Raw genomic sequence first — 8,466 nt, forward strand, 5'->3', positions numbered from 1 at the left:
GCAACCGCATCCCCGATTCAAGCTGCTCCTCGTAAACGATAAGCTCGTTCGCGCCACCCGCATGATGAGCACGGATGTCTTCCCCAAGCGCGACTAACTGATAGGGCTTCCCCAATCGATACACAGCGAAAATAGCGGCCAAATCCTCGGCAACAATAATACTATGCGCATCTTCGACCGAAAAAGATTCAGGCCTTTTTGGCCGCTCCACTCCCTCAAACCGCCGACCGTCAATACTAGTGACCCCCACGACACGAGTCCATACCCTCTAACGCATCTCCTCGTAAATCATGGCCAGGGGACGCTTTTCGGTAACCAAGCCCTCTGGTACTACAACCACTACCTCAAGAACGCCGGCAGTAACTCCTCCTAACAGCCGCTCGACGCTGGACGGCGCACGCTCCATGGTTTTCTTCCTCTTTGTCGCAGCAGAAGCACTCTCCTCTCCCATGATCGCCTGCCTTTTTCGTTTTACGACCCATATTCGTGAAGCGTCATGCAGCGTAAAATCACCCGGTGTCACTGGCGGTAATCTTCTTAGGGTTCCCCATGAAGAACCCTCTGACATACTCCCCCTCCCTAGAAAAAACAACTAAAGAAAAGAGCGAAAGATAGGAAAAATTAGAGGTACGACTGACCTTGCAAAGGTTACGACAGACATCGTAAGGAATGTTCAGCAAAAGCTCCGTCAACTAATATGTCCGGTACCCAGCAAGCGCGACTAAGATGGCAGAGCACCGACGGAACAATCGGCAGGTCACAGCGGCTTCAAAATGTAACACGAGACGGTACAAAAGCGCAAAGGGAAGGAACTCTGGGAAAGTAAACCGCAAAAGAGGGTTTCCCCCCTGCATTTTATAGCCAGCCAAAAACGGAGGCGCCGGCAATGCACGATATTCTAGGTGTCTTTTACGGCGCATGCAGGGGCATTTAATGAAGGGGCAATAAATTATGCACTAAAATCCACGGGCGCATGCAGGTTTCTGAAAGGTCTCAAATGAGCAAATCGAGCACCTTTCCATCCAGCTGTCCACCACTCGTTAAAAGGGGGAATAAATCCTATTAGACTCATGTCTCCTCGCATGAAATGCTCGGCTAACTTCGCCGGGGGGGGGGGGGACTACTTGATTCGGAATATCACCTTGAGGCCCAGCAGCGTTCGACAAGCAAATGGGCCAGGATGGCAGGAGGCCCGCAGGCCCAAGTCAATCCGCTATAAATAGGCCAATGAAGGAAGAGGAAGCGATCGGGTAACTAATTTTCTACTTCATTCACATTTGATTACTAAGCTCTCTAGAACCGCTAACTGTCTTAATCTTCGGAGTGACCGCAGGGACCGATCCCCTTGCAGAGCCGACCCCCGAAGAAGCCAGACCTGCCCGACGGAGATCTGGATCACTATTCTGCATTCCCTGATTACCAAATTTCTAAAAATAAAATTTCTTCAAAAGTTGAAATAGAGGTTGTCGGACATCCCAACTAGGTTGGCACTCCCTAACAACCCCCAAACACCCGTTGTAATTTTTAAAATGTGCTAAACAAAATCAATATTGTTAAGAATACAACTTCAAAATATACTAAACATAATCAAAATTGTTCTAAACCACTAAAGAACGGTCTCTATGTTGATATTTTTCAATTCCTAACTCTTTTCCAACCTTGAATATCAACGTTGAATATCATCATCTTTAATTGCCTACAAAACAAAGTATGCAAATAATTAAAAAAGTTTACTTCTCCGAGCATTATGAGAGGCAAAATCATTAATGATAATATCAGCATCCATAGTTCCCAAAATTTCTTTCTCAATAGACAAAATTGCTAAACCACTCAACCTTTCTTGAGACATTGATGACCTCAAGTAAGTTTTTATTAACTTTAGTTTTGAAAAGCTTCGTTCAGCTGATGCTATAGTCATAGGCAAAGTTAATAAAATCCTATAAGCAATAGAAACATTTGGATAACAATCTGCAGCTTTAACAATCTCAAGAATTTTAATAGTTGACATTAATTCATCAGATGGCAAAGTAATTTGCAATACTTTCAATTCAGGAAAAAAAATCATTTAAATCAAAATTGGATACACCGTCATGGGAAAAAGTAGAGTGAAGATTATCACAATAATTTTTTAAATCATCGGAATCTAATGATTTTTGAAAACAAGTCATCAAGGAAGAGGCTAAATGGTCAGAGGATGTTACAGTTAATTATTTTGGGGCCCCTAAAATTCATGGGCCATGGGCCTGCGCCCCAAAATTCAAGGCCCAGGGTCGGCCCTGCCTGTCGTAACAAATAACCGGTACCTTAACACCCTGTCGTAACAAATACCCGGTGTTTATATTTCACGTGATCACAATATTCATTTTTTCTCAATTCAGTCGCAAGCATTGAATATACGTATACAGTTAATTATTTTGTGGGCGTTACACTAACATTGCCTCTGAACCTCAACATCTGCACTCTGATCTGTTCTGTGTGCTGTGAGAAATGTTTTTGAATGCACCAAAGTTTTAAATCCTTAATAGTTCCATTAACCCCCCCCCCCCCCCCCCCCCACACACAATCTGGAACTAATTCTCACATGACTAAGGGACCAACAAGTGGTATAAGAGCTACACTTGCTCAACGCATAAGATAACACTATTTTGAGATGATCCCATAATGGCTAGTACTGAAAACAACACTCGTTTCCTACCTGGAAATGAAACAACTCAGATCTTGCTTGAGGGCTTGTCTATCACTAGACCACCTCTGTTCTTTGGGTCAAATTATATCTTCTGGAAAAACATAAAAAAAAATTCATCCAAGCCACGAACATGAGTGCTTGGCTAGCAATAGTCAAAGGTCCGTTCATTCCGTATAAAACGGTGGAAGGTAAACAAGTCATCAAGGAAGAGGCTAAATGGTCAGAGGATGACCTTAAAAAATTGAAAAATAATGCTTCTTCCATAAACATGCTTCAGTGTGCGTTAGATGCTATAGAATACAACAAGATTTCAGGTTGTGAATCAGCACATGAAATCTGGAAGAAGATAGAAGTGACCTATGAAGGCACAAGCAAGGTGAAGGAATTAAAAGTGAACCAGCACATGAGGCTATATGAGCTATTTAAGATGAATGATGGCGAAGAAATCTCTGAAATGAATGATAGATTCACCAACATTATCAACGAGCTCAACGGACTCGGAAAGGTTTTCACAGAAGAAGAGCAAGTCAAGAAAATACTCAGAAGCCTGCCCAAAAGCTGGCAAGCTAAGAAGACCGCTATAGAAGAAGCTCAGGATCTAACCACGTACAGATTTGATGAGCTGATCGGATCTCTTCTAACTCATGAGATCTCCATGAAAAGCTTTGAAAGCAAGGAGAATCCAGAAGATAAGAAGCAAAAGTCCTTAGTCATGAAAGCAGACTCTACTGATGAGAGCTCAACTGACGATGAGGAAATGACTATGTTCACTCGGAAGATGAAAAGGATGTTCCGGAAGAATGAGAAATATGGAAAGAAGTCCTTGCGAAAATATGACATGACTAAGAATGAATATGGTGACAGTAAGTACATCCTCCAAAGATGATGCTACAAAGATAGTGGTGGTTACCGAAAAAGAACAATCAAAAAATTATTAGCAGCACCGCCTAGAGTTGTAATGTAGCCGGAGTTCAATCTTCATAAGAGAGATAAAAGTTATTTGGTTTTGTTAGATAAATTATACTTATCCAACGAAAAAACTCAATTTAGATTTTTTTAAATTGGTGTCATGTTTCTATTTGCCATGGCAAACCACATCAGATTTTGAGGTGATGTGCAGGCACACAGTATAAGAGAAATTTCTAAGTTATTATATATATATATATATATATATATATATATATATATATATATATATATATATATATATCACAAATATATAATCTAGATATGTAGTGGCTTGGATAATTGATCTAAATATGTAAATGAGTCTCCCATTTGATCTAGTTTTGTAATTTTTTCTGTAAGAAAATAAAAAGTTAATTTGTTTTAAAGATTTAAAATCGTGAATCATACCTTTATTTTTTAAGTTTTGACACCATACACATCCTTCTTCTAGCTGCTCAGCAACTTTATCAAGAGTAAATCTAATAATTATTATAACACAGATCAGGAAAAGGTTGATTAATGAACAACAAAACCATTGTAGATCGAGAAAGAGAACAAATAAAGCTTATTATTTCTATTTTTTCGAATCGCATGTAGAAGCTTTCATGCTTATGGAGTAAGGCAAGAGCAAGATGTGAGAGCTAAAATGAGAGCTCTAGAAGGATGATGATTAGATATGTCGTCTAAATGTTTAAGAGAAAACCTAATTTACTCTGTAGAAGAAATTAGGTTGTTATTTTGGTATTTATATGGCGTTTAAATATTTGAGCGCGTTATAAATTTGGGAAAATATTTGCTCCCATGCGAACCGTATAAAATTTGTTTTTTTTTTTAATTTATTTTCAGACATCAATGACAGTGCTAATATAAATAATATCATCTAATAATGATGAACATTTTGGGTTAAAATCAGGTTTTTATGGGGTAACAGATATGTGTCATCGTAAAACAATATTGTAATTTAAGGTTCTTTGTACTTAAACTTTTAGATGATACTGTTGCGAAAAATAATCAAATTATAAGAAAAAATGTCTGTCATATATCTTGTGTCATTTGAAAGAGTTTATTTTAATTTTTACAGATTTATAATAACTTTATAATTGTTGTTTTTTTTACGTACGTTTATTTCTAAATTAGAGAAGATAATAGTTGTGGATAGACGCATATGAAATATAAATTGATTAGTATATCCAATAAATTGAGTTCATCATTGTATGTATTGAGGAAAAAATTAACATCTGCTTAGTTGTGATTCTTATTTACAAACTCCATCCTTTATGTGACACAAATTTTAAAACCAAATCCCATTGTTGGTATAATTTGAACAAATTCTACTCTTTACTTTCTTTTCTTGTTCCTATTTTGTGTTAATTAATCAACATGAGTATTATATTTTTTTTTCCGAGATAGCGTGGACGACTTACATTTTGTAAGTTATGGTATAATACATCAGTTGCTTTCTGAATGTGTTCAAAAACCTTTATTGCCTCCGACACTTACATAGTGTCTCATTAGGCTGATGAATTTACTTAAAGTGTAATGATTAAGTCCCTAAATATTATAAAAATTTCGTAAAGGTGTAAAAAATAGAAAGCTAATTGTTTTAAAGATATAGAATCGCGAATCATACATTTATTTTTTAAGTTTTGACTTTTTTTATAGATTTAAACAAATTGAAATGTATATCACTTTAAACAAGTTCAGAGGGTAATGAATCAATATAAGCGAGTTTAGGAGAGCAATATGTCATTTTAAACAAATCTAGGTGGCCAATAGGTTACTTTAAGCAAGTTGAATGAGTTAACAAAACACTTTATAAGTTGAGGGGGCCAATCAATCTTATGAGATAAGTTTAGAAGCTATTAATGTATTTTAACCATTGTAAAACAATTAATTGATTTATATATGAAAATTTAATTCAATTAATACAATTTTTAAACTGAAAAATTTGGACAGTTATAATGTAATAAATTTTGGAAAGCAGTTTTTTTTTTTTTAAAATGGTAAGAGGTATATTTGACTATATTTAATCAGTTTTGAAAATTCAATGAAATTAAATTTAATCGGTTATAATTCAAATAAATTTGAAACTGAACATTTAATGAAATTGACTGTTAGGGTTGAAAAGATTGGTTTTTCAGCTATAAAAGGCAAACAAAGGGTGTCTAACTCACACATAAAATTCTTTCTTTTAAAGTGAAAAGACAAACAGAAATATAAAAGTAGATAATCAAACATTTCTTATATTTCAAAGTTAATTTTGTTCTATTAGTTGAATTTTCAGTCATTACAAACCATTTTATATTAAATCTTTAGGTCATCGGTCTCACCCATTTGAGGTTTTTGACAATCACCGAACGAAGATCAGTCTAAATGTGGAAACATTTCAAAGGTGCCGCCATGGTGATGGAGGACCTCCAAGATTATCTCATGATTAAAGCTATGTATGCAAAGAGCAAACTAGCTTTTCGAAAGTGTTCCAGACTATGCGACATAGACATAGCGATGGAGTTTGAAACTCAACCAGATCAAGTGAGTTGTCTGAGTTAATTTCAAATAAATGTTACGTGGTTTCACATTTTTTTAGATCGGTATATGTGATTATTTTTTCAAATTTGAACAATGTCGATCTCAAAATGAAAATTTATAAGAATTAAAGTTGTTTAGTATCATATTTACTATGGAACCATATTTTTATTTTTTAAAATTTTCATTTTTAAAGTTTTCTCTTTCTAAATATTAACTCTCTTTTATAAAAAAAACAACAACACTTAAATAACCTTAAACCAAAAAAGTTGAAGAATTAAAGTTGATTACAACATTATTTTTGATGTCGTTATCGAATAAATTTAGAAAAATAAAAATTTTGGGTGAATTAAGTGTAGTTGAAATTAAAAGTAAAATTAGCCTAATTAATATTATAATGTTAGGATAAAATTAAAATTAAAACAAAGAAACGCTTCAGCTTTAATCGATGGAATTCACCTTTGAATCACACTTTACTGATTCAAATATTCATCTGATGCAATTTTGTCCCGATTTTGCTTTTCTTAGCAGGAGACAGAAGGTGAAGGAGATAAAAATGTTGCCGCCTCCGCCGCCGGTGGCGAAAAGAAGGATGAACGGAAGCCTGTTTCTGTTTACAAAATCGACATGCATTGAAGGCTGTTGTAAGAAAATTAGAAGGGCCGTGAAGCATTTAGAAGGTGAGAATTAAATAGAGATCTCTCTTTTTTCTTTTGTTTGTTTGGTTTGGATTGATTGATTTGGATTGCCAATTGAAATTTGTGATTTGTTGTTGAAGGTGTGGAGTCGGCGAAGACGGATCGTCAATCGAACAAATTGACGGTGACCGGGGAGGTTAACCCTGAGAAAGTGAAAGTGAGGCTGGAAAAGAAAATGAAGAAGGAAGTAGAGATTGTATCTCCGCAGCCGAATAAAGACGCCCGCGGTGGTGGTGAGAAGAAAGCGGATGAGAAAGCCGCCAAGAAGAAACCACCACCTAAAGAGGTATAAGAATAAAATAATTAATTTAAATTCGCTTCTGATTACAGTGATTAACTCGTTTGGATTTAATTAATCGACGCAGATTAAGGTGGTTTTGAAAATCAAAACTCATTGTGATGATTGCATTACCAAAATGAAGAAGATCATCAGAAAAATCAAAGGTAGATAAATTTTCAGAATATTTTAATCTCTGCGATTATACAAATATTTTTTCAAATCATAACTGACTTTAAAATTATACAGGAGTTGAGAGCGTCGCAGTCGACGACAGAAAGGATCTGGTAACGGTGAAGGGAACAATGGAAGTTAAGGACCTCGTGCCTTACCTGTCGGAGAAGCTCCGGAGGTCCGGAGGTCGGTTGAGATCGTTCAGCCCAAGACAGACGAGGCCGTTCAGTCGAAGACAGACGAGGCAAAGAAAAATGTCCACGGCGACGAGGAGGCGAGAAAAGGAACGATGCTGAGAAAGTAGACGGAGAAGGCGAGAAAAAGAATGATGCTCAGAAAGTGGATGGAGGAGGCGAGGAAAAGAAGGATGACAATAAAGAAGGCTCCAAAGCCGGCGAGAAAAAGAGCCATGGTAAGAAAGATGAAGCCGGAGCAGGAGAGAAAAAGAATGATGATAAGAAAGGCGATGAGAGAGGAGAAGAAGCAAAGGTGAAGAACAAAGAAGCTCATGCTCCTGCTCCAGATCCAGATCTAGCGACCGCGACGGCAGCTAGTGGTGACGGTGGTGCTATGGCGGAGGTAACAAATAAAATGGACTATTATCCGGCATATGTTCCGACTAATTGGATGGAGGGGATATTTTCTCAGAACTACATTGTTTACCCGCAACATCCGCAATACGGTTATGGATATAACACGGTAAATCAAGGTTACCGGATTCTGATATACAATAATATTGAACCAGTGTACAACCATCCACCATTGAATCCAGCACAAATGTTCAGCGACGATAATCCCTATGCTTGTTCCATCATGTAAAACGAGGACGTAGAATGATATAGCCGAAACGAGGACGTAGAATGATATAGCCGGAGATCACGGCTATTGTATATAATATTGCATAGAACCTTGTACTGGTTTTCCCGATGCAGTACATTGGCTTTCTTTTGAGTTTGGTAAATATACAGCTACTTGTAGTTAAGTTAGTCTTAGAGATCTCCACGAGTTTGAATCTAGGCATGAATATTTCATCCTAAACTAAAACTTCTTAAATTATCAATTACGCTCTGAGTAAAAATCATCAAATTATCTTCCTATTCTATATGTACTATAATAATCTCTGTGTTGGTTCAAAATGGATTTGGGGAAGAGGGTCT

The 8,466-nt window shown here is 36.6% G+C and overlaps 1 pseudogene; it reads left to right on the forward strand.

Moving 5' to 3' along the window:
• The first annotated feature begins 6,007 nt into the window (after nt 1–6,007).
• On the forward strand, nt 6,008–8,128 carry LOC136208146 (heavy metal-associated isoprenylated plant protein 3-like; annotated as a pseudogene).
• Nucleotides 8,129–8,466: the final 338 nt, after the last annotated feature.

The sequence above is a fragment of the Euphorbia lathyris genome, chromosome 10 (assembly GCF_963576675.1).
Source record: "Euphorbia lathyris chromosome 10, ddEupLath1.1, whole genome shotgun sequence".
Taxonomy (NCBI): domain Eukaryota; kingdom Viridiplantae; phylum Streptophyta; class Magnoliopsida; order Malpighiales; family Euphorbiaceae; genus Euphorbia; species Euphorbia lathyris.